Source organism: Cervus canadensis, chromosome 8 (assembly GCF_019320065.1).
Source record: "Cervus canadensis isolate Bull #8, Minnesota chromosome 8, ASM1932006v1, whole genome shotgun sequence".
Taxonomy (NCBI): domain Eukaryota; kingdom Metazoa; phylum Chordata; class Mammalia; order Artiodactyla; family Cervidae; genus Cervus; species Cervus canadensis.
Window position 1 is genome coordinate 37116024 of NC_057393.1, and position 26237 is coordinate 37142260.

General features: G+C 44.6%; 1 long non-coding RNA gene across 4 annotated transcripts in view; it reads left to right on the forward strand.

The window, feature by feature from the left end:
- The window catches only part of LOC122446593, a 33178-nt gene extending 7374 nt beyond the window's left edge, over positions 1-25804 (forward strand). For 2 of the 4 annotated variants that reach the window (XR_006270931.1, XR_006270929.1), the window contains exons 2-4: positions 18423-18538; positions 22461-22714; positions 25499-25804. This is a non-coding gene — a long non-coding RNA (uncharacterized LOC122446593). Of the gene's footprint in view, positions 1-11482; positions 11540-18422; positions 18539-18797; positions 18991-22460; positions 22715-25498 lie in introns of those variants that run through there. The other 2 variants (XR_006270930.1, XR_006270932.1) reach the window with 2 other exon arrangements.
- Positions 25805-26237: the final 433 nt, after the last annotated feature.

A 26237-nucleotide genomic window follows, 5' to 3' on the forward strand; every position in this document is an offset into this window, starting at 1 on the left:
CACACAGACATATTGAAAACAATATGGAGGCTTCTCAAAAAATTAGAACTACTCTACAGCTCAATAATCCCACTTCTGGGTATATACACCAATGGAATGAAATCACTACCTTCATGAAAGAGCTTGTGAATCCCACTCCCTTTCTGGGGCAAAACCTTCATGGGCCTGACCCCTTTCACAATTTGAGTGATTCGAGGGGCATCACTGCAGCTGAGAGTTGTCTGTCTGTTTATTCTCTATTATACCCAGCTTGAACACAGTTGACCAACTTTTGGCATAGGAGGCTAAGTTTCTTAGTGGAAAACAAGAAAGTTCCTCCAATCCAAATAGAACTTGCCTTGGATTGCCAAGATCTGGGTTGAGAATTCAGATCCTGTTTATGAAGGGCCATACCACCAGATTGTAAACAGTGGGTAGTTCCTTCCAGGGGGTCTTGGACAGCTGCTAAGACCCTTGCTGTGTCCATGACCAATTCTGGCCACAGGGCAGGGGTGAACAAATGCTCTGCAGCCCTCAGGCAAATGCCCAGTGAGCAAACACCACGCTGGGGGACAGTGGTAGCAGGCATGTTCAAAGGTTCACATTTATCTTTGCACAGCTTTCTCAATGCACTTTCCAGACTGTGATTTTATTTCCAATATGACCTGGCAGACAGACCAGGTAGAGATTGTTGACCTGCTTTTCTGTGATGTGACGAAATGGTACCATCTCTTGGTCTGGTTAGCTTAGGTTGAATGGCAAGAAGGGAAGTGCAGTGATGTGACAGTGGGTTGATTGAGCTATAATTCTTGCTCCACCCTTAACTAGCTGAGTGACCCTTGATAAGTTACCTCAGTTCTGTGAGCCTCAGTTTCCATATCTGTGATAATAACCTTGAATGTTTGAAGTGAGGATTACGTGTAGCTCAGTGTCTGTCATCTAGTAGGTGCTTAAAAAAATGGTGGTGATTTTTGGGCATTACTGTAGTGGACATGCCTTGGTGTGCTGCCTAACCATAGAATCCTCAGGTGGTTGCTTTCACCCACAACCTTTGATGAAGTGTCTGGCAGAGGTGCTAGGTTTGTACTGTGTAAGTTAATTTGGTGAAGGAAGATTGCCTAACCCAGGATGGACCTGAAATCTGGAAATTTGGAATTGGAACAATGAGGACCTGTGTCATAGAGCTGTGAAGCACTGAGTTGAAAGACCATGTAGTCTTGGGGACAAAGGCAGCCAGAATGACTACTGTACAGGCTGAGGTAGTGGCAGAGGAAGCCTTTAGTGGAGAGAAAGGGGTGAGTGGGCAGAGGTACATGGAGAAGAGATGGGTCATACAGCCCTTGAAAGACTGAGGCACAGTTCTTAAACTCCTATCTATTTCCACAAAGGCAGGTGGATTGCATGCTGCCCGTGGATTTTAAGGGACCTGTATGAGTCAGTCTCACTTCTTTTGAGTGGGCTTGAGTGGGTATCTGATCCTTGTCATGAGAAGATAAATGTTCAGAACCAAACAGATGAACAAATGGAGACTCTGAGAGCTACAGTGAGTTGATGAGCTCATTCTACTGCTTTTTGCTGCCTTGTAAAATTCCTTATCTGGCAAGTATGGTTGTTATAGTGGTGATTCTCTTATCTCAGAAGCTACCTGGGAATCTGTTGAGGTGGGTTGAGGAGGGAGGAGGGCCCTGTCAGGGCAGACATGGTGCTAATCCAGCCTTTCCCCTTGCTGACTTCTGCTTTCCCTCCATGTTGCATGCCACTGCTCTCCAGGCTCAGTTCAGAGTCAGGAAAGTGTTTTCCTCCTTGAGCTGGTCCGTGGCTCTCAGTGGCCTCACTGTCTGTAGTTTTCTGGATCCCAGGAGGTCTGGTTGGACTTGACTTCCACTCAATGAAATCATCTAGCTTGGAAGTCAATTTCTCTGACCTTTTGATGCTGACTATGGCCCAAAGTAGGTATTCTGGGACCTGAATGTAAAGAAAACTCTGGGCCAGTGTTCCTGAGGCTGAAGTTAGAACTCACCATGGGCGTCTTGGGGGCTGGAGTGTTGAGGGTGTCTGAGTACCACTTCAGAGGCACTTGCCTGTTGCATGGACCAGAATGTTGAGCATTCCCATGTGGGGTGGCTGGAACTGTACTTCCCAAATTTAAGGGCATCAAAGGGCTGGTTACATCAGAATCACAGGGCTGCTTGTTAACATCTAGATCCCTGAGTCTTTTTTTCTGATTCATGATGTCCAGGATGCAGCTTAGGAAGCTCTAGTTTTAACAAGTATCTGATGGTTCTTATCATCAGCCAGGGAGATGGGTAGATGGCCTTGTTGTTGTCAGTCTATGAGTTCCTGAAATGTCCTGCCACAACCAAACACTATGCACGAAAACTTCTATAGTCTAATCCCCTGCCCTCATTAACAGACACTGTTCTGGGTGAATTGTGTGCCCCAATATTCATGTATTGAAGTCTTAACCCCCAGAACCTCACAATGTGACCTTATTTGGAAATAGGGTTGTTGTAGATGTATTTAGTTAAGATGAAGTCATCTTGGAGTAGGGTGGCCCTTCATCCAGTAAAGCTAGTACCCTGATTGAAAGGGGGAAATCTGGCCAGAAACAGACACGTCCAGAGGGGAGATGATATGAACACACAGAAAGAGAATACCAGTGAATTATGCTGTCACAAGTCAAGGAGCACTGGGGCTACAAGAGGCTGGAGGAGGCAGGGAAAGATTCTCCTCCTACAGATTTCTGAGGGAGCATGGCCTTGCCAACACCTTGATTTCAGACTTCCAGCCTCCGGAATTGTGGAATGATTCCACTGTTCTAAGCCCCCTAGTTTATGGCACTCTCTTATGGCAGCCCTAGGAAATTTAATACAGATGCTTTTAATTTTTTCATTTTTAATACCAGCTACTGTCCACTTCATTCCTCTGTGTTGCTCTGTCTGCTCTTTGGGTGTGAAACAAAGATTCCATAAGGCCAGGGTGGAGCCTCTGGGAGTGCCCTTGTGATGAGGGTGGAGTGTTTAGAGAGCAAGAAGTCTTCATTCCTGTGAGGAATGTGACAGAGCCCCATGAAGAAAAGAGAAGTGAAAAATCTTAGTGTAGAACATTTACTCCTTCTTATGAATCTGACCAGACATTTTCAGCAGCCAAGCATCTGTCAACAAATGCTGAGTCTCGACATTTGCAGTGGGTGATTATAGGAAGGAGAAGGCACTTTATGTCTGTGTCCAGTTATATTCATAGCACAGAGGTTAACAGCAGGGCTCTGGAGCCAGACAGCTGGAATTTGGATCCTACTGGCTGTGTGGTTTTGGGTAGGTCTAGGGTCCTCAACATTTAGCATGCATGGGAATCACTTGCTGGGCTTGTGAAGTTCATTGCTGGCCCCACCCCCAGAGTTTCTGATTCAGTAGATCTGGGATGGGGCCTGAGAATGGTCATTTCTAACAAATTCCCAGGTGATGTGAATGCAGCTGGTCCAGAGACAACACTCTGAGAAGTGCTGACCTAGTTTCTCTAAGTCTGTTTCCTCATCAACTAAAATAGAGTCCATGATATTCTTAAATGACAGAGTTTTTTTGAGGATTGGGGTGACGGATGTAAAGCACTTAGCACATGGCTATGTATAGAGCTAGGTAAATTTTAGTGATCATTTGCTGTTATCATAATGAATTGAAGCCCTCTTCTATGCTTGCTTGTGAAGTCACCTCAAGATTAAGGAGAAAACATATATTAGAAGGAAAAATATGAGGATGTTTCAGTCAGGAAGCACGCAAAGGTAATTTTAGATGGGGTGCAGGGAAATATCACCTCTTCTTGGGGTTATCAGGGAGGTACCTTTTCCTCCTGAAACTGAGGGATGCCTGTTGCCAGTCTGAGGTTGCATCTTCTAGCTGTGCCGGCATTGGGACCTAGATGAGGCCTTTGGTGCTTGCATGCCAAGTTGCTCAGTCATGGCTAGCTATGTGCAACCCCATGGACTGTAGCCCACCAGACTCCTCTGTCCATGGGGTTCTCCAGGCAAGGATACTGGAGTGGGTTGAGGCCTTTTGGGCTTGGGTCCCACCCTCTGGCTCATGAAACAGAGAGCACTGACTGCCATGCTCAGGAGTTTGGGAGCAGCGCCCTGCCCGGGCCTGCAGCTGGCAGCCTCGGCTCCTCCACGCAGGGCCCTGCCCATCCATTCAGAAAACATTCCATGTTCTGCTCCCTTTCCCACACTCCCAGCTGAAGACAATGATTGTCTTGGTGTTGGAGCATCAAGTGTTGGGGCCTTTCAGAAGCACTGTGTATGTTTGTCTTGTGTCTCCTCCAGTCTGAGCATAGAGGAGTGGACTGTAAGTGGGCTAGCCTTCCTAACTCAATATGACATCCTGGCACAGAGTCTTCTCATTAGTTCGATTCTTGGGATTTCAGCCTCAGAAGCAAGACAGTTTATGTCGATAAACAATGCTTTGTCTCTGGGATTTTGGGCCCATCAGAAGGCTGGGGGCTCTGCTTGGGAGCTGCTGGCTTGTTGCTAAGGTGTTTGGAGCTGATCCAAGTTCACATTTTTCAGGATGGTGGAGAATAGTTAATGATGACAAAGCTCTGAAAGTGTATATGCTGGCTACTTTCCAACCCCACTTAAAAACAATAACCAAGAGGAGGCTATTTCTGTTTTTTTTTTTTTTTTGGCTTTTGTGGTAGTTGAACTTTGAGGGTAAAACTGGAGTTCCTTTTTTTAAAATGTGTGAATTGGTGAAATTCAACATAGTGAATCACTTCTTGAGTACTTACTACATGCAAAGTAAAAATGTGAGAGAGCAAGAAGGAAAAGTAAGACTCTTCCAGTTTCCTTGGAAAGGGATATACCTGGGCTGAAGAAGTTGTGATGTAAACATACAGAGAGAGGAAGCTGGCATCAGAGAGAGGAGATATAAAGACTTCTTGTTTTCTGTTTCCATGTTTTAAAGTTTTCCTTTGCCCCAAACACGACTCTTTTCCCTTAACTACTACCTGTCTTTCCCTGCTATAGGACCACTTGAACATCTTGGAAAATATTTCATAACAGCTCCTAGTAGTGTCTCTTTGAAGCAAATTGTCTCTGAGTTACACACCCTCCTTGTGGCTCAGCTGATAAAGAATCCACCTGTCATGCAGGAGACCTGGGTTCGATCCCTGGGTTGGGAAGATCCCTTGGAGAAGGGAAAGGCTACCAACTCCAGTATTCTGACCTGGAGAATTCCATGGAATGTATGGGGTTGCAAAGAGTTGGACACAACTGAGCGACTTTCACTTTCACTTACCCACCCTCCTCAACCTCACCCCACTCCCCCAAATTCTAGTTTGGCTGCATGAACAGATTGACCATGTAAGTTGATAGGAAAACTCATTTTTTTTCTTGTCTGCTTAAGTGTGGTCTTTTCCTCTCCAGTACTTCCTCCCGAATGGGTTTTAGTTTCATATTTACTTACTGTCTCTCCCATTAGAATGTATAATTCCTGTGGGCAGGGTCTTTCTCAGATGAATCTGTCTGGGCACCCAAATTGAAAAGGCCAATATGAAATTATGGAGGCAATTATCTAGCACCTTATTCACTAAATATAAATTTATTAGTACTTGTGTATATACTCTGAAGCTAAATATTATTTAGTACAAATAAGAGCAGGCCTGTTTTATAGTTCTGCACTGTGGGAAGTCAACTCATAACTTACCACTGTCTCCCTGATTTTATGAGATAACCCTGGCTAGAAATAGCTTTTTAAAAATAGGCTTAACAAAGCTAAACATAATCTTTAGCATACAATCCAGCAATTGTGCTTCTAGGTATCTATACAAATGAACTGAAAACTTCTGTCCACACAGAAACCTGCAAACAAATGTTTATAGCAGCTCTATGCATTCCTGCAAAAATCAGAAGCAATCAAGATATTCTTCAATAGGTGAATACATAAATAAACTTTGATACATCCATAAAGAGGAATGTTATTCAGGGGTGAAAAGAAACGCACTATCAAGCTACAAAAAACATGGAGGAAACTTAAATGCATAATGCTAAGTGAAAGAAATTAGTCTGAAAAAGTTACACACTATATGATTTCAACTATATGTCATTCTGGAAAAGGCAAAAGTGTAGAGGCAGTAAAAAGATCAGTGGCTGCCTGAAGTTAGGAGAAAGGGAGGAGGAATTTTAGGGTGAATCACAGGGCATTTTTAGGGCAGTGAAACTATTCTGTATGATACTGTGATAGTAGATACATAACACATGTATATAACATGTATGTTATGTAACATATAACAGTATGCATTTGTCAAAACCCATAGAACCATACAACATAGAGAGTGAACCCAATTATAATCTGTGGGCTTAAATTAATAATCATGCATCAATATTATATAATGAATTATAGCACATGTACTGCACCAACACAAGATGTGAATAACAGGGAAAAGCATGTATGCAGTGGGGTAGGAGGAGGGAGTGTATGGGAACTTTGTACTTCCTATTAAAATTTTCTGTAAACTAAAACTGCTCAAAGATATAAAGCCTATTAATTAAAAAGCTCAGCTTAGTCAAATTAATCAAATAATTTATTCAGTTACTCATCTTTTATTTTCAACAAACATTTATTAAGCACCTAGTCTGTTTCAGTCATGCTGGTCGTCACTCTGAGACACATGTGAGATCGTCTTGTGACACTTATTCACAAACAGTTCCAATGACACTGTTAACAGAAACTCAGTTCTCTGAAAGGCTGAAATGGATAACAGCAAGAATTATGGCAAGAACCAATGAAACACCCGAAAGTGTTTCCCAACTTTTGAAGATGAAAGAGGTCCCAACTTTTGAAGATTAAATCGAAGGCTACAAGTCCTTTCTAGAATCCACACCCTCAAAGGATAATAATATTTAGAACTCAGAAATGTTTGCCTGTGAGAATGTAACTGGAAAAAACCTCTGCAGATGTGACTCAGATGGTAAAAAATCTGCCTGCAATGCAGGAGACTAAGGTTCGATCCCTGTGTCAGGAAGACCCTCTGTCAACCCACACCAGTATTCTTGCCTGGGAAATCCCACGGACAGAGGAGCCTGGCAGGCTGTAGTCCATAGGGTCACAAAGAGTCGGACACGACTGAGCCTCTAACACTCACTCAATAATGATATTCAGGAAGATTATGGAAAATTCAAGCTTAAGCAATAATAGGTTCATTCATTTTTCTAAATAAAAGTCAAACAACTTGAGTACCCCTCTTCCACTCATCAGGTAGAGGAGAAACCCAACATCAGTCACTAGTGGCTCCCTTATCCTGTCCATTGGCTGGTACAAGACCCCTGGTTCTGGGAAAATGTTACAGACTAACTCATGGTAGTGCTACTGCTGCATCATCACTTCTTTTGCTTCCCAGTGTGGATGTCTGGTGCTATGGTCTTCTGCCATTTGCCCAAGACTGCTTCTTGGAAGGGACTTCCAGCTGACCTGGCTGTATTCTCCCTTCCAAATCCTTTCTCTGACCATAGGAGCCCTCTTCACAGCTTAAGGCTGCTGTGTTTTGTGTCCAGCCCCCAGAGACACCTGGCAGTCACCTCCTGTCCAAGGGCAGGCCTCGTTGATACACTACATGGGAGCAGGGTGTATATCCTTGCCTCTCAGATACCCCCCACTTCTCTCTCTACCACGCTCTCCCCTCCAGGAACTTCATTTGCTTTTCCTTCAAGAGTCTGCTACCATCTTGTTTCAGCCTGGTCTATATCTCAACAGAAAACAAAGATCCCTGAACTCTCCCTCAGAGAATCTCCTAAAGGGAGATAGAAGACAGCAGTAGGGGAAAAGTGCTTTTCTTTCTTTCCTGGAGCACCTCCAAAACATTATACATTTCCCAATGGGGCTATCCTACAATTGCTATCAGTAAAGAATTAAGTTATCTTTATTTTCAAAACAAAATCACTTTTCACGAACTAAATAACAGCTCCTGTCAGACTTCAGGCTCCTGGCCCTGGGCCTTCAGAAGAGGCCTCATCACACCACACATCCATTGACAGCAGAGTCTCATCGACCTGGAGATAAATCCAAAGTCAGCAAAAAATGTTAAAAGCTGATATGGTCAAAATTCCCTATGGCTCTGCATGAGGAAACTAACCCTTTGCAGAATTTCACTTAGTCCATCACAGAGACCATGTTTTCTAGTATTTGGATGTATCATTCTTTCATTGCAAGAGTACCAGATGAATTGGTTGGTTTGCATTTAGAGGTCATGGTGCATGAAAAATACCTACCTTTAAGCACAACAATCACCCTTAATGTCATTTGATGCCCTCTCTAAGAGAGGTCTACTCTCTGAGGGACAGCTGACCTCCCACCTCTATGCACTCAGGGGCATGTGCTCAAGGGGTACAATGACTGATGGGGTCAAAGGCACCATTTTTATTGCTCACTCTCCTCTCTTTGTCCTTTTCCCTCTGTCTCCACCTCCACTCTCCCAAGTGGGTTTAGCTGTCTTTGGGTATGAAGGGACTCCACTATGCAATAAACTCTTGCTTGCTCCTTGCCAGGCCTGGATCAGGTCAGACAAGCCTCACCCTGTCAGTCAGCTTCCTGGTCTTTCTGACCCTCCTGTTGGCAGTCTCTGTAGGCTGCCATCTTGGATTGTTCTTTGGTGGCTCTTGGTGGTTCATTCCTGAACTTGACTACACACTTTTCCTTCAGTCTAGAATGGATTTGGGGATCTGTTGTGCCTTTGGGTAACCTGACTTTGGCCAGGCCTCCATTTGGGGGTCATGGCATTTCAGGGCTGGTGACAATACCTGGGAGAGCCTTGCTCTGCAGTGATGTAATAGGAGATCTATTTGTCCCAGTCTTCTGGGCCCATTCTTACCAACATTTTTAGAGATAGGAACTCTTCCATATATTTCCCACAAGTTCCTGCCTCAGCGTGAGCTCTTCTTTGAGTACAGTGTTTGAGGTGCTTTCTCAGTGATCTTCCCAGAGTCATAGGTAGTAAACAGAATGGTTAGATGCTCTTCACTTCTGTGTGTTTGTTTGTTTGTTGTTGGCTGTGCCATGCAACATGTGGAATCTTAGTTCCTGATCAGGGATCAAACCCATGCCTCCTGCAGTGAAAGCAGGAGGACCACTGGACCGCTAGGGCAGTCCCTAAATACTCGTTGCTTCTTGTAAGCTAGGAACAGTGAGAAAAAAAAAGCTTTGCCTTAAGACAGAGAGAATATTGGCTCTGCCTTTGATGTGTGACCAGGAAAAAATTCCTTAGTCTCTCTGAACATCTCTTAAGACCCTACTGTAAAACCTACCTTGCAGTTATGAAATTGTATTACCTTCCTTGGAGGTTATTGTGAGGAATAGAGTTATACAAAAGTGCACATGGATGGTTAACAACTGTTAGCTCTTCTTTTTTTTTGGTTTCTTTTGGCCATGCCATGCAGCATGTGGTATCTTCTCCACCCATGGATCAAACTAATGCCCCCTGAATTGGGGGTATATAGTCTTAACCACTGGACCACTAGGGAAGTCAACAACTGTTAGCTCTTACTAACACTTATCACTTCCTCAGATGGACTCAGTGCATTGTGGGACAGCTGAAGCACTTTCTTCTCTTTCTTTGTATGGCTAAATCTGTTTTGCTTTAGACTGAGGTAAAGTACACACCTGGGCTTAGGTCCCCACTTGGTGTGAGACTTGGGTGGGCCTTTTGTCTCTCTCGGCTGCAGTTGTCTTACTTCTAAAGTGAGGGTAATGATATCTGTGCTGTGCTGTGCGAAGTCGCTTCCGTCGCGTCCGACTCTGCGACACTATGGAATGAATGCCAGGCTCCTCTGTCCGTGTGATCCTCCAGGCAAGAATACTGGAGTCAGCTCCATGCCCTCCTCCAGGGGATCGTCCCTTCCCAGGGACTGAATTCGTGTCTCTTACGTCTCATGCAGTGGCAGGTGGGTTCTTACCACTAGCGCCACCTGGCAAGCCCAATGATATCGACTCCTTACAGTTGGAGAGTCAGAAGGGAAGTAGGTTGAATGGTCAACACAGTGCTTGGGTCAAATCTTCTTCCCTGATACTGAGTACACACTTCTCTCCTCTCAAATCATAGGTTCTTTGTGGGCAGGGACACAGTTGAGTGACTCCCAGCCCAGTGCCAGCACAAAGAGGGGCCTCAGCAGCCAGCAATGGAAAAAACAAACAAGTATTCTTTCCTTGGTTCTCAGGAGACTTGAAGTCTGTAACATTAAGGTCCCATAGCAATTGAAAAGATAAACAACCCCAGAATAGGTTCCTACACGTTAAATAGGGCAACATTCAAATGGATCATGATAGAAAAAACAAAAATTTCAACTATGTCCTATAAAGGAAGGCTCATAGGACATAGTTCAAGGAAGGAAAACACTCTGGAAAGTTGTGCCAGGTATTTCAGACTGAGGGCAAATACATTCATTGTAAAAATATTACATTGTGTGTGTGCTCAGTCATGTCTGACTCTTTGCAACCCCAGGGACTGTAGCCTGCCAGGCTTCTCTTCATGGGATTTTTCAGAGAAGAATACTGGAGTGGGTTGCCATTTCCTCCTCTGGGGAGGGGGGTGTCTTCCCAACACAGAGATCGAACCCACGCCTCCTATGTCTCCAGCTTTGCAGGCAGAGTCTTTTACCACCAAGTCACTGGGGAAACCTAAAATATGTGTGTGTGTGTGTGTGTGTGTGTGTGCACTAAGTCACTTCAGTCATGTCTGACTCTGTGATCCTGTGGACTGTAGCCCGCCAGGCTCCTTTGTCCATGGGGATTCTCCAGGCAAGAAAACTGAAGTGGGTTGCCATGCCCTCCACTAGGGGATCTTCCCAGTTGAATCCATATCTCCTGCAGCTCCTGCATTGCAGGTGGATTCTTTACTGCTGAACCACCAGGGAAGCCCCAAATATTATATATGGCCTGCTAAAAGATGTTTTTGAACCAAAGACAGTGTCTTAAATAAAAACACTGTGATCACAGCACCCCTGTAAATGTTATTCAGGGACTCAGTTTCCCTTTTTCCAAGGGTTGGATTAGTCCATGAGGCCTCATGCACTTTGACAAGATGTCTGTCTATCTGGCCTGCTCCTACTTAAAATACTAGTGTCTTTTCCCTGTCTTTAAGGGAAACTGAGTCCCTGAATAACATTTACAGGGGTGCTGTGATCACAGTGTTTTATGTAGCAGGCCAGGATCTGATTTATGCTTTTTACAGCCCAGACTTTTTCTCATTTTACTCCTGCCACCATCTGTTCTTCCTCCTGCCTTTTGTGCTTTTTCTCCTCTTGGTTTTTCTTTCTATAGGATCCCCTCTTTCTCTGGCCTGCATCAATTGCTCCCTTCTCTGAGCTCACTGGGTTTGCTGGGATCTTCATTTGCACTCTGCCCTGGGACATGTATACTATAATTACCTAGTTAATTAATTCATTCAGCAAGCATGTATTGGACAGTTGCTGGGTGTTAAGTGCTAGAAACACGGAGATGGTAGGACAGACCTCTGTTCCCCAGTAGCCTGTAGTCTGGAGGGCTGAGGCAGCTACATAAACAAATCCCTGGAGACTGGGGTAAGCCCTTGATAAGCATTGCAGTGTTTCATGGGATCCAAGATAAGGGGTTCCTATCCATGGGGGAAGGGGGACTGGGTAGGGTGGGGTGAGCTAGGGGAGACTTCCTCGTGAGAGGAGGTTGGACTGGGAATGAGGGTAGTGGGATGGTGTGCAGAGGGCTGGGGTAATCAAAGGATGGGGCAGAAATCGGATGGTGAGGACTTGCAAGGAACATGTAATGGAAGGCTGAGAAGAACAGCCAGGAAGGAAACATGGTGGGAAACAAACAACACGACACCCAGGAGGCCTGTCTCCTGTTGGTGAGGCGGGCGGGACAAACACTTGTTGTTGAGCTGGTGACGGCTCCTGTGTGGGCTTCATTGATTTCTTCACTGAAATGCCACACTGCGGGGAGCAGAACTGACCAGGTCTCTGCCTTCAGAGCCTGCAGAAGCCTAGCTGGTGGCCAGGTTAATAATACAGGGTGATGAGTATTGACTGCTATGGGAGTCACTAGGAAAGAGCCTGACCCAGCCCTCAGGGCCCAGGGAAGGCTTCCTGGAAGTGGTGTTCCCTGGTCAGCTCCCCTGAGTTGGGCTCTGTGGGTTTGAACAGGTAGAGGGTGAGCAAGGTGTGTGCATAGAGAGATCATGATGGCCCACCTTTCCTCTGAGCCCAGCAGGCCCGGGAAGCCAAGTCCCAGGCCCAGGCTGGAGCAAGAGGATAGGAAGTAGGCTGGTACAGGGCTGCAGAGCTCTGCTGGCTGCTCTGTGGTCTTCCCGGCAGTCCCCCTGGAGCAGGGGCTGATCTGCAAACACAGCAAGTTAGGTTAAATATGTGCGGTTAGGTCCTGGCTCCGCCAACCCAGCTCACTAAGCAAATAGCAAAATATTTTTTTTCTCTTTTCTTCCTAAATGAAATCTTCTCTGGGTGCATAATTTATAGAACTCCAGCGAACTGCAGTTTGGCTTTCTTCCCAAGAAAGGAAAACATCTCCTCAGATTTTCCGCACACCCACCCCATCCTGCTGGCTGCCTGCCAAGACTTCCCAGCAGGGCGGGGGCAGGGCTGCCGCAGCTCTGGAGAAAGGGAGGGAGGTCCTGCAGCTCAGGGGCAGCGTGGGCAGCAATTTCAGGGGTGGATGCCGCACTGGTGCGCGGGGTGGGGGTGGGGGTTCGTTCATACAGGTGTGAGAAGGTGGAAATTGGTGTGTGATGGGGGTTGGGGTGGGCAGGAAACCGTGCAGACAGCAAGGCTGCTAGGAGCCACCCTGGGACCAGCAGACCCAGGAATAGGGCATCAGTGTTTACAAAGCACCATCTCAACTCATGTGAGTCTCCCAGCAACTATATGAGGTGGGTGGGACACATATAATTACAATTCCCATATAACTGATGAATTGCTAACAGAGTGAGCAGGTAACTTGAAATTAGCCTGATCCACGTTAGAATCCCACCTCTGCCAGTGAGTGATGGTGGGCAAGTTGCGAATCCTGCAGCTTCACCTGTCTGGTAGGGACAATGGAAGTACTTCCCCTAAGGGGCTGTGTGAGGGTTAAATGAGATACTGCCTCTGAGGAGTTCACCCCAGCCCCGGCCCCCAACAGATGCTCTGTTGTTTCAGTAATGGCTAAGAGGTTTCCTGACTCCTGTAGGCATTGCTGGGATGGTGACCCAGGGGTTCTGCCTCCTCAGCCCTTTATGGTGCCTGCCACTTGTGTGCCCGCACCCCCCCTGCCGCCCCCACCGCTAGCTCATTTCAGAGCTGCGGTAGCAAGCTCTCCTGGCTCAGAGATCTCGGCTGAGAGCTGAGGAGTCCTTAAGTCCAGTAGGTCAGTCCTTAAATCCAAATGCTGGCCATGTTCTGTGGGAGCAAATAGCTTGAGAAACTGCATAGCTCGTGAAACTTAAGCTGCAGAACATGAGCCCCAGTTCACGATCGGCCTGTTTCCTCTTATAGTCAAGGGCGAGCGTCCAAATCCCTCTTCATTTATCACTGTCATTGCTGCTCAGAAAGGTCAGCCTGCATTCCTCTCGCTTCTAGCCACTTGGCTCTGAGCAGTGCTTCTGACTTAAGAGGCGCTGGGCCTTGCACGTAGTAGGCATTCTCAGACCTTTGCAGAGAGGTGGTCAGGCTGTGCCCTCTGTCATTGGCTGGAGGTCTGTATTATTACAGCATGTGTGAAAAACAGCATGTCCTCATCTGGGCCAACTCAGTGCCTGTGAGTTATAGACCCAGATTGTTTCCCCATGGAAAATTCTACAATTTTTATAACTGTTCTCTCAGGCTGGCACCCTCTTCCCCTGCAGCTGGTTCTTCCTGTTCAGTTCTCAGCCTAAATGTGGCTTCCATACGAGCCTGTCTGACTGTCCCGCTGAAAGGGGCTCTCCTTGACCCACCCAAACCACTGTCTATCTCATCATTGTTCTGAATCCTTTACATGGTCCTCACTGCCTGGAGCGATTTGTTTATTGTCTTCCTGACTAGAATGTAAGCTACAAGAGAGCAGGACCGTGTCTGTCTTGGTCATCATGGTGGTTCCAGCATCTGGCATACAGTTGAGCTCAGTAGTTATGTGTTTAACAGGGAGATGTTCAAGATCGTGGGGTCCAACGCCTTCATTTTGCAGACAAATGTGAGGCTCAGAAGGGTTAAGATGACTGACGTTAGTTTGCTTGTGCCAGGCACCCCTGCCATGAGCTTTCCCCGAAGTAACGTCTTCCTTAATTCTCAGGAGTCTCTGGAAACAATACATGGTAATGATTTGCCTTTCTATCTAGAAAGAAGGACTATTTCCTGTTTCTGAATAGCTACAGCACCAAAAATATCTGGTGTGCGCTCCAATAAGCCAGAGGACAGTTTGCTCACTTGGCTGAAAATGGAAAACACACAGATGCACAGGCGAACACCCTGACAAGATATTCAAATAGGCTAACATGGGAGTAAGGAATGATCATATGGTATGATGTCATCCTTTTGGGTGTCAGCTAGCTGGGGAAACCCCACAACTGCCCGCGTCACATTTGGTGTAGGAGGAGACACTTTTCCCTTTAGAACCTGAAGGAAGAACAGAGGGCTCACGAAGACTCAGTGTGGACTTGTGGGCTGGCAGCTTCCTCAGAGAGTGTGATTTGAGGGTGAACTCTGAAGAGGGGTGTGAAGGGTCCAGCCAACACCAGCTTAGTCAGGGCTGGTTGTGTTATCATCCTCAACGATGGATTATTCTAGCTGAGGACTCACTTGCTTCCATGTTTCACAGACTCCCACTGGCTTTCTCATATTTATTCCAGGGAAGATGACAGGAAATGACTCACACCACGTAGCAGAATGAGCCAGTGTGCTAGCTCTGGTAAAAGGTTATGCAGAGCTGTAAGAAGTTAATAATAATGATTATTATAACAGCCACTACTTCATTTATGTTATACTGTCTGTGACCCAGGCATTGTGCTAAGGTCTTAGGTATATTAACTCATTCAGTTGTATAAGGCTGGAACTATTTTTGTCCTGCTTAACACATAGGAAACAACCACTCGATCCTATGAAGAAGGAGCTATTTTTATTCCTATTTTACGAATGAAAAAGAAATTTGATGAAGTCAAGTGGCTTGCCCATGGTTACTCAACTGGGCAGAGACACAGTCAGAATTCTAACTGTGGCATATGGTGTGAGTGCAAAAGTGATATAAGGCCCAAAAAGTGATATAGTGGGGGAGGAGTAACATGAGGTAGAGGTTTAAGAGGTACAAACTACTATGTATAAAATAAACAAACTACAAAGGTATATTGTAAAACACAGGGAATATCACCAATATTTTATAAGAACTTTAAATGGACTATAACCTTTACTAATTGTGAATCACTATGTCATACACCTGAAACTTGTATATTATACATTAGTTAAGAAAAAATGATTTAATGACCTAGGAGCATGAAGGTGATGGTTAAGGTAAATTAGAGGGGTAGTGTTTTGGTAACTGGCAGTTGCCCACATTGTCTCTAGCCTCTTGCTTTTGGTAATTGACTATAACACATATCTACCAAGAATTCACAGGTGCATTTTTAGAAATGAAAGGAAGTGAGTTTTAAGAGAAGGCACTGCCACAGTTATAATGCCATTACTGTCCTAGTCATGAGGATGCCAGGCAGACCCAGGATTTGGACTTGAACCTGTAATCAGTATGATTAGGCTTGGCTTCAAGAGATAGAAAACACAAAATAATGTTTCCAACCCCCAAGGCTTTATTCTCTCACGTAATACTGGTTGTGGCAGTTACACGAAGTCTTCAGGCACTCAGACTCCTTCCACATCTCTGGTCTATCATTCCTAGGGTGTAGTCCTCACCCCAAAGTCCAAGAAGGGTGCTGGAGAGCCACCATCACATCTGTGTCCCAGACAGCCAAATAGAAACAGCAGGAGAAAGTGTTCCCTCTCCCCTTTAAAGGGTAAAATGGGATTTTAATATTCTTTGTACTACTCTCTCCCCTTTTCTTTCTCTCTCTTCCCAAATACCCAGCACAGTTGCTCAAAGTATATGAGAGACTACTCTATTTCAAATTTAGTCTTCGGACATAAGTGCTCAATAAATGTTTGTTTCTGATGATGGGAACACATGATCCACTTTGTATTCTAGCTTCTCGGTCAGGCACCACAACTACCAATGCCCTACAGGGCTAGACGGGAAATGGTGGAATGGATAAAGTAGTTTGGTGTAAGGAAAATGAGTGGTGACAATTGTTATAAACTAGAGAACACAACCCCTGTGAAAGCAACCATTGTTATTCAGCTCTGGCAAATTATGGTCAGGTGGGAATATAGATTCTATGTTGCCAGCTCTCCCATAATTTGATAGAAGCTGGAAAAAAATCTGTATTTTAATGTTAAATATGATTTTTAAATATTAGGCCAATATTATGTGTTTGTTGGATTGGAAACATATGTACATGTGTGCTCAGTTGTGTCCCACTCTTTTTGACCCCATGGATCATAGCCTGCCAGGCTCCTCTGTCCATGGGATTTTCTAGGCAAGAATACTAGAGGAAGTTGCCATTTCCTCCTCCAGAGGATCTTCCCAACCCAGGGAGAGAACTATCTCTTGCATTTCCTGTACAGGCAGGCAAACTGTTTACCACTAATGATCTTGAGCTCAAATTTTGTATCTGATTAATTCAGCAGAATCTGCAATATAATGGGTCTCGATGTTTGTGAAATAAGTTTTTCCAATTGCTTTCTTCTTCCCAGAAGACTGAGCAAAACATCCAGAAGAACTATTAGAAGACTAAGGCATATATGTCTTTGTCATTTACATGTTTGTTGTTCCAGAGTTTTATTTCTCTCTCTCTGCCTTGAAGGCAGAGATTGTGTTATCCATCACATCTGCCTCTTCCTTTTTAAGGAGAGTTCAAAGTTCCACATGATACTGCCACTTTTGTCTCATTGGATAAAACACAGTTATATTACTGGGAACCTGGGAAATTAAGTCTTTTAGCTTGGTGGCAATGGCTCAGCTAAAAGCCTGGGTTCTCGTTCTAAAGAGGAAATGGGGAAAGGATACCTGCAGTCTCTTCCTCATGCCCCTGAAGACAGAATTTTGCAGCACTGGAGCTGCCAGTCATCAAATTCTATTCTATAGTAAATATCATGAATTATAGGATGTCAGAGATAGTAGTGGTCTTAAAGGCTTCTGGTCTAACTCATTCATTTTATACATAAGACATTTGAGGACTGGAGTAGCAAATGGATTTACCCAGGGTCACGTGATAAAAGAAGCTGTCCTTCTAATTCTGTCTTGTACCCAGTGTCTTTGCCAGCGTGTGTTGATGTCCAGATCCCTGCCTTCAGCCTCAGTGATTCCTCCCTGCCATTGTGATGCACCCAGACTCTCTCATCCTACCCCCACTGTCTGAACTCAGCAGTCTCTCACCCTCATTCCTGATCAAATCTCCACTGCTGTCTTTCTCAGTCCCTTCAGCCCGGGTTCAATTCCCGGGTTGGGAAGATCCACTGGAGAGGTGATAGGCTACCCACTCCTGTATTCTTGGGCTTCCTTTGTGGTTCAGCTAGTAAAGAATCTGCCTGCAAAAACACCAATACAGTATACTAACGCATATATATGGAATTTAGAAAGATGGTAACGATGACCCTATATGCGAGACAGCAGAAGAGACACAGATGTAAAGAACAGTCTTTTGGACTCTGTGGGAGAAGGTGAGGGCGGGATGAGAGGGTAGCGTTGAAACTTGTATATTATCATATGTGAAGCGGATTGCCAGTCCAGGTTCGATGCATGAGACAGGGTCTCAGGGTTGGTGCACTGGGATGACCCTGGGTGATGGGATGGGGAGGGAGGTGGAAGGAGGGTTCTGGATGGGGAACACATGTGTGCCCGTGGCTGATTCATGTCGATGTTTGGCAAAAACCACTACAATATTGTAATTAGCTTCCAATTAAAATAAACTAATTAATTAAAAAAATAAAAACAACAACAAAAAAAGAAAACTGGAAAAAAATAAAAAAAAGAATCTGCCTGCAATGTGGGAGATCTGGGTTGTATCCCTGGGTTGGGAAGATACCCTGGAGAAGAGAACGGCTACCAACTCCAGTATTCTGGCCTGGAGAATTCCATGGACTGTATAGTCTATTGTGTAACGAAGAGTCGGACACGACAGAGCCACTTTCACTTCCAGCCCAAGGATGGCTCATGGTTTTTATTGTAAGGAGGAACTGGTGTTGATTGGTAGAGGTGTTCAGGGATGGTCTCCCATGGACATTTTGAGGGCTCAAAAGTGGGAAAGTTCACTGGGTTTGACTAACAAGGTCTGCTGCAATTGTTGCTCAAGCAACGGAGACTTTTGGAATAAGATTTTTTTTTTTTTAACCTTGGCCCTGGTTTCTTTTGCTTTAGGAGTGAGGAAGAAACCTTCTTCATGGGCATTTTCACCAGGTGTCTGACACACAAGAGTGACAGGCCTGTTCCTAAAGTTGGCTGAAACTCCTGCCACTGCAGCCCTCAGGAAGGGGGTAGGTGATGGTGTGACTTCTCATGTATCAGAAGCTCAAGGCCATTCATCACCTGGTGCATAGACTCCAACTGGCCAATGGGGCAGGCCCATCTGATTCTGTCTTGCATCAGAAAGATAAATCTTATCATCGCTCCACAAACTGATCTTACAAAAATAGACGGGATTGGGCTGTGACCAGTGCCCTGGAGTTACCAAAGCAGTGAGGTTCTAGTGACAGGGCTGGCACAGGCCACATGCTAAATATATCTTGCCCACAGGGACAAGGATAGCGGCAGGGAGCACATCGGCCACATGATCCTTCCCAGTCACAAGGGGAGAAACCCCAAACACTCTGCTCTCCGAGTCCATTCCTGAACCTGGCTCAGGCCCCAACTCAGAATAGACTCCCTGGCTCCTGGCCAACTGTCCTGCTGTGGTCTCCAGATAAGGCATCACATGTTGCACACCCTGGTGAGCATGTGGGCATCCAGGGGAGGAGGTGTCAGGGCTTCTGGGCTCATCTTGAGAGAATTGTTTGGATCAGGGAGGGCACACCTAGCTGCCTCATGGACTGTGGGGAAGCAGGGAAGGCCTTGAGCTGGAGGGGCCTGGAAGTGGGGCTGGGAGTGGCCCCCCTCCCCTGTAAATCCATAGAAGGTGCCCATCTGAATCATTCCTAAGCAGAACCATGGGCTGCTGACTTGCACTTGGTCAAAGACGCCGATGCTTCTCCTAGTACTTCATTTCTCTGAACAGCATACATCTGTTAGCCAGCTCAGTTTAAGTTTTAATTATACCAATATTTCATTATAACATTTTTATTGTAAAAAACTTCAGACAATACAGAAGTTGGTTGAGAAAAAAATGAGAATTTCCCTTTTCCCTTCTCTTTTTAATTCTACCTTTATCTCCAGGAGTAACTGTGGTCAATAGTTTGATATGTATCCTCCCTAGTTTTCCTTATGCACACTGTACAATACACCCAGACACCTGAAACACAGCACACACACACAATACAGTGTAGTGTGAAAGTTTACAAGTAGTCACTCTAAGATTGCCTGGGTTCAGAGACCTGTATATCACTGGGCAAATTACTTCATTTTTCTGTGCCTTGCATTCTTCCTCTGTTTAAAAAAAAAAAGGATAACATTGGTCTCTATAGAGTTGCTGTGAGCATTAAATGTTGATGCTTTTAAAATGGTGACTAACACAGAATAAGGACTTGCTTTATTAATCCTTATGCAAATGGGGGAGATCATATTAGTTATCTATCACTGAATAACAAAGTACAACAAAATTTAGTGGCTTATGACAACAAACACTTATCGTCTCCCAGTTTGAATCTGACTGTGACAGGCAGTTTTAAGTCAGCTACCTGCCACCCCTCCCCTCTCTTCACATGCTATGGTTTTGTTTAGTTCTTCTCACAACCCTAGTTTTGTTTAGGATACAATGGCCTACTCTGAGAGGTTGAATCATGATTAATCAAAGTCCTTCACTGTCATCCCATTCACCAGATGCTCACATTTCCAGCCTCCCTGACAGCTAGGGCTGGTTCATGTAATCATTTTGGCCAATGGAATCCAAGTAAAGATCAGTCAAGGGACTTCTTGGAAAGCCTTTGCATTCTGAATGAAATAATCAGATGTGGTTGACTCTATACTCTTCCTTTGTCTTAAAAATAGATGTAATATCTAGAGCTGTGATTGCTGTCTTGAAACATGGTGATAAATGAAAAGCCACCATGCTAAAGGTTTTGGATGGAAGGAAGGAAGCACGCAGGGACTTTGATGATATTGTTGAGCTGCTGAAAACTTTTTGTTATGGAGAAAAATTACTTTTTAAAAATGTACTGCTTGCTGGATTTTCTGTTCCTTGTAGTTGAGAACATTTCTGATGCATTCCTTTCTCTCTAAGTTCTGTAAATACAGAGACTCTGTCTAATATACTTTCCATCTAATTACTAGTGCCAAGAACCATGCCTGGAACACAGAAGGCACCTAATGGATGAATATGCTGAATTAATAAGTACCTTTTTAGATACTGGAAGTTTCTCTATAGGGACTTTAGCCTTTGGGAGACACCTCTCTTCTAACCCCCAGACAATTCTCACATTTCTGGCTCAGTTCAGGGGTTCCCGGACATGCACTTTTGTTCATATTACCTAGGCCCCTGAAGAAATGTTTTTGCTATATAGTATCTTTCAACTTGCTTAGTCACAGTTTCATCACTGGGAAAAACAAGACATCAAATCACTCTATAAAACCTGAGAAATAAAATTTCATCCTTTTCTAACTCAAGGCTCTTGGATAGAATCAGAGTGGACCAGTCTTACATCAAATTCTGTCCATCAACAAATAGTGTTTTAGCAGAGAAGAGACCAGGAAAAATCTCCCACTTGGTGATAGCCAAATTAGGGAATGCTGGCTGGTACATTATTCAGGCAGAAGAATGATATCTCCTGGAAACTGAAGTGGTTCTTTAGTGAAGTGGCAAGAAAATATTTTAAGAGTCTCATTAACTATTGACGTAAGAAGAGATTGAATTTTTAAAAAAGCATCCTGAGTTTGTTGAGTGTAATTGGACTATTGTAGACAACTCTAGAACCAACTTAGATATAACTGGGATTGGCAGCACTTTGATTTTCTAGTTGTGCAATGGTAGAAAGAAGGGTACTTGGGGCTTACAAACCTAGTTGGAATCCAGCTTCCAGCCTTTCCTCACTAGGTACCTCTGGGCCAGTTGCTTGCCCTGAGCCCTGGTTTCTTACTTTGTAATACTACCACGCTCACAGGGTTGTTTTGAAGATTTAAATAAGATCATGCAAGTAAAATACCTGGCACTAAGTATTGGTATTACTGCTACAACTACTGCTGCTACTGTCTCTACCGCCAGCACTTCCACTGTTATTTACAACAGAAAAGCAAAGTCAGCTGCCAACACTATTCTGTTCCAAGTGGAGAGATTTTAAATGAGAAAGATGAAAGTATCTTTCAATGAACTAGAAGGGAAGAAGCATAGAATCAAAGTCCTCTTCCCTCTTAAAAATGGATTATCTTCCTTTGGGTTTTGGAAGGAGTATCTGGCAGGCGAATTGGCCTCCCTGCTTCTGGCTGAAGGAGACAAGACAGCTGCTGACCGCACTCCCCTGGCCTGGCTTTAGAGCAGATCTTTGCACTGCTGACTCTGCAGGAGGCGCACCGTCTTCCTCCCATGCCTTCTTTTTGCAGGGGTGCGAGCTTCCGTTTCTGTCCTCCAGGAAGAATTTCTCATTTCCTTGCCAGTCCCCCCTCTCCTCTGAGTTCCTGAATGCAAGGGGTAGCTCTTCTCACCCTCCGCAGATGCTTTGGGGTGTCAGCTGAAGTCTGCTCACATGGTGGGTGTGAGGATAGCAATGGGGCTGACGGGGAACCCTGCCCTTTGTATCTCTCTCCTCATATCCCAGGAGGCTTTCCACTCAGGAGTACAATGATGGTAACAGCAGTCCTTCTAATTTGTGAGAAAGGCTCTGCCTATCTTTCTAAAGAAACACTTTGTGTTTGAAAATTGTAATGCACCTTCAGTATGGAAAATACAGATAAGCAAAATGAGGAACCCAAACCCACCCATAATCAGAGTGTACTGGCATTCACAAACAACTGTGTGGTTGCAGGATTTTTCCTATGCCTTTACATACTGTATTTTTAAACCTTAAATGTAGTCATACTCCATATTATAGCCTCCAGTATATTTTCATTCGTGAGTGGGAAATGACCAATAGCTTTCCATATCTTTCGGTACTTATCTTTAGCATTGTTTTTAATGGCTCAAAGAATTTTGTTATGGGTGTGTATACCACCATTTACTAGTTTAACTAGTTGCCTTTTGTTGGGCATCTGGGTTCTGTACAATTTTTCATTATTACTCACAATGATATGTGATTAATAGCCTTTTTTCCCCAGGGTCAACGCCTAGCAGATGATGTGCTGGGAACCATATGAGTGTTTTAAAGTTTCAGAAAAATTCACGTTGCAAAAGGCTTTCTCAGAAAGGCTCTGTCCACTTGTAGTGGGTATGGCAGCCTGTCATACTTTTCAAGGTGTTTCTCAGCCAAGCTTCACTACAGCCCAATAGGATCAGTGGGGCCGATATGATGATTCATATTTTGGAAGCTGGAAGAACTGAAGCGCAAAGAGGTTACAAAAGGGACCTCCAGGTAACTGAATGAAATGAGTTGCCACAGAGAACCATGCATGAAATGAACCATGAAACAAAGGGCAGTTAACAAAACAAATAGACAGTGGTAGCTGCTCTAAAGCTCTTCTTTCTGGTAATTATTATATCGTAGGAACAATGTTCTGTTAAGTGTTTGGCAAAAAAACCCCGTCTTCAGCATCTAGGAGAGAGCTCGCCTTTCAGTTTTCTGTTCTCAGAGTAGGTGCTTGGGGAGTCAGAATCCCAGCTCGTCCAAAACCCCAGGGTGGAGAAGCAGCTTGGCCAAGGTCTCTTGGCGAGGAAATGGCCAGGTCAGAACTGGAGGCCAGGTCTCCGGGCTCCCACACCCCTGCTTCCTGTGACACAGGAGGTGTCTCTCTGAGACAGCTGGGATTGTACCATTGGCCAAATTGCTCGCACTTCTACAGTTACCCAGATGAGGTTAGTGACGTGGAGCTCTTGTTAAAATGAGAATTCTGGTCTAGTAGGTCTAGGGTAGGGCCTGAGATTCTGAATGTCTAGTAAGTTCCCAGGTAATGCCTACAGGTCTAGACCACTCTTTGAGAGGCAAGTAGCTAGACAACTGTTCAGCTCAAGACAAAGGAAGTGACCTAGATGAAGATAGGGCCTACTGGCAAATAGTACAGTATTTGCAGACTGATGACTGGGAAAGGGTGTTCTGGTTGTTACGAGAGTCTCACAGTGAATCTCGTCCTTTATTCATCAGAAACACCCAAAAGGGAGACCAACAAGCTGATCAAGGGAAGGTCTGTGGCCATGGCGGCCAAGGGATGTTCAGACACACCCACCCACGCCACAACCAGCCCTTCTTTGTTCAGCCTGGCAGCCAGGACAAAGCCATTTGGTTTAACATTCCAAAGGCGTTTCCACTGTCTCCCGGAGTCTTTTTAATGACCTGGAGAACTACCAAGGGGTTCTCGGTGGCATGACAGGCTCCTTCCACTACAGTTCGCCAACCCTTGTGACACCAGGATGATGAAAGCGCCATACTTGATGAGGAGAGAAGAGGAAATGGAGCCCAGACACAGAGGCAGAGGGTGTGGGCTTGGGAGGTTTCTCAATCACAGGCACGGCTCGCCCTCTCCCGAGCAGAGGCAGGAGATGTCAGCGTTGTTGGCAATTCTGGGCACGGAGCTGTGGGCTTGCAATAATAATGGTGTTCAGGGCCTGGGGAGGGGTCAGGGAGGGCCACTTGGAGCATGAGGATGAGGGGCTGGGCCAGGCTGGCCCAAGCACAGGGTCAGGGAAGGAGGCTGTGAGTGTTGGCATCAAAGCTAGAACAACAGACTCACAGAATCTCAGAGGTTATATAATTGTGGCATTTAAAATGCTTCATCATTTACTTATTTATTTGCCTGTGCCAGGCCTTAGTTGCAGCATGCAGGCTCTTTAGTGTAGCAAGCGGGATCTAGTTCCTTGACCGGGGGCCCCCTGCATTGGAAGCGTGGAGTGTTAGGCACTGGTGCACCAGGGAAGTCCCAGTCATGGCATTTTAATGTCATGTTCCCTGGAGCACTAAAAGTCTTTTTTATGTGGAAGTATTTCAGAGACTGCTGTTTGCTGGCAGGTCTAAGGGGATGTGGGACTGTTCACCCCTACTTTAGCACCGTTTTGTATCTATTTTATACATTGAGATTCTATGACATTTCTAGAAAGAGATTGTACTAAAAAATGTTTCCTAGCCTCCTTATTTTGCTGTTGTTCAGTCGCCAAGTCGTATCCGACTCTTTGCGACCCCATGGACTGCAGCACACCGGGCTTCCTTGTCCATCACCATCTCCCAGAGTTGCCTCAGAAAAGAAAGGTGATTTTTTGAGCCTTGGAGCCAGTTCATGACATAACACTGCTGATTCACCTCTCCCAGGTGTGGGCGTACCCACGGTGCTATAGGTGGAATAAGACCCATAGGCCCATTTATCTCGCTCCATTTCCCCATTCCCAACCACACCAAAACCCAAACCAGTGGCCACATTTACAACATTCCACTTACGCCAGGATCTGGAAAGAGGGCCTGCGGTTTGATGGGTAAGGGTGCCTGTGTGATGTGACACATGTGGACCTCAGTCAGCCCCCCAACAGCTTCCCGGCTAACTGCAGGCCCCACCATGGTTTAGGCCAGCAGTTTTTCAATAAACTGGGCTGCCAGTGCACCCTCAGAACCCTATGAATTATTGACTTAATTCTGTCACACAAATGAGAAGCAACTTCACCAGCAGAAGAGCTAGCTGTATTATCAATATAAACACACAGTGTAAGATATAGAGAATAGACTAGTGGTTACCAGTGAGGAGGAGCAATAAAGGGCTGGGGAGTGGGAGATGCAAACCATGGGGCATAAGATAGGCTCAAGGATATATTGTGCAATGAGGGGAATCTAGCCAATATTTTATAATAACTGTAAATATAACCTTTAAAACTGTATACAATTAAAAAAAATATTTTTAAAGAAAGAATAAATCCTGAGTTCTCATCTCAAGGAAAAAAAAATTTGTTTTTATTTTGTACCTATATGAGATGATGGATATTCACTAAACTTACTGTGATATTCATTTTATGACATATGTAAGTCATATCATGATGTCATACGCCTCAAACTTATACAGTGCTGTATGTCAGTTATCTCTCAATAAACCTAGAAGAAAAAAAAGACACAGTGTAACAATGTTCTCTCACACATTGTGTTAGTTGTAAGGCCTAGTTGCATGTATTCTGATTCTCTTTCCAGGCACGTGGTAAGCTTTGATTTCTCCATTTCTCTTCATAGTCATGGCCATGGACCACGTGCTATCCAGATGAATGTGAATGAAGCGTTTGAAATTAGTGTGTAACTCTCCTCATCCCCTTCCTCGTGGTGTAGTCTTTGTGGAAGCCTAGGCTGAGATGGAGCCTCTGTTCAGGGCTCCTCTGATGAGGGGTATGCCTCTGCCAACCTATGGCGAAGGTGGTGTGAACAGGAGCTAGATCTTAATTTGTTTAACCCATTAATAGGTCAGAGTTTTGTTATCATAGCAAAACCTAGCTTATCCTAACCTTAGACATTTATAAAAATAAATCAATATTTTAAGTGGAATATTGTTGATTTCCTCATAACTTTCCTTTTAATTCAATAGCTCATCTCCAGCTCTGGAGCTCTAGTACCAAATACCCATGTGACTGGAGAATTCATATTTGAAGGATATAGAACTGTATAGGAAAATTATATACTAAATGGACAATGATTGTAGATTAGCTGATGAAAGTTTATGAATCACTTTAGGTTCATTAAAATAGATCATGAAGTCATCACAAAAAACTATAATGATATTTACTGATATCAAATAACATAATTAATGACATTTAATACATATTAATTTAACATCAGTGGGATCTGAAACACTAATTTCCATTTATCATCCCTTATTCAAGAGGACCTTTTCAGGATTACCCTTCATAGCATGCTAAGAGATTTTTTCCTGAGTCTGGTTTTCTATTTTAGGCTCCATGCCTTTCTAATTTAATGACAA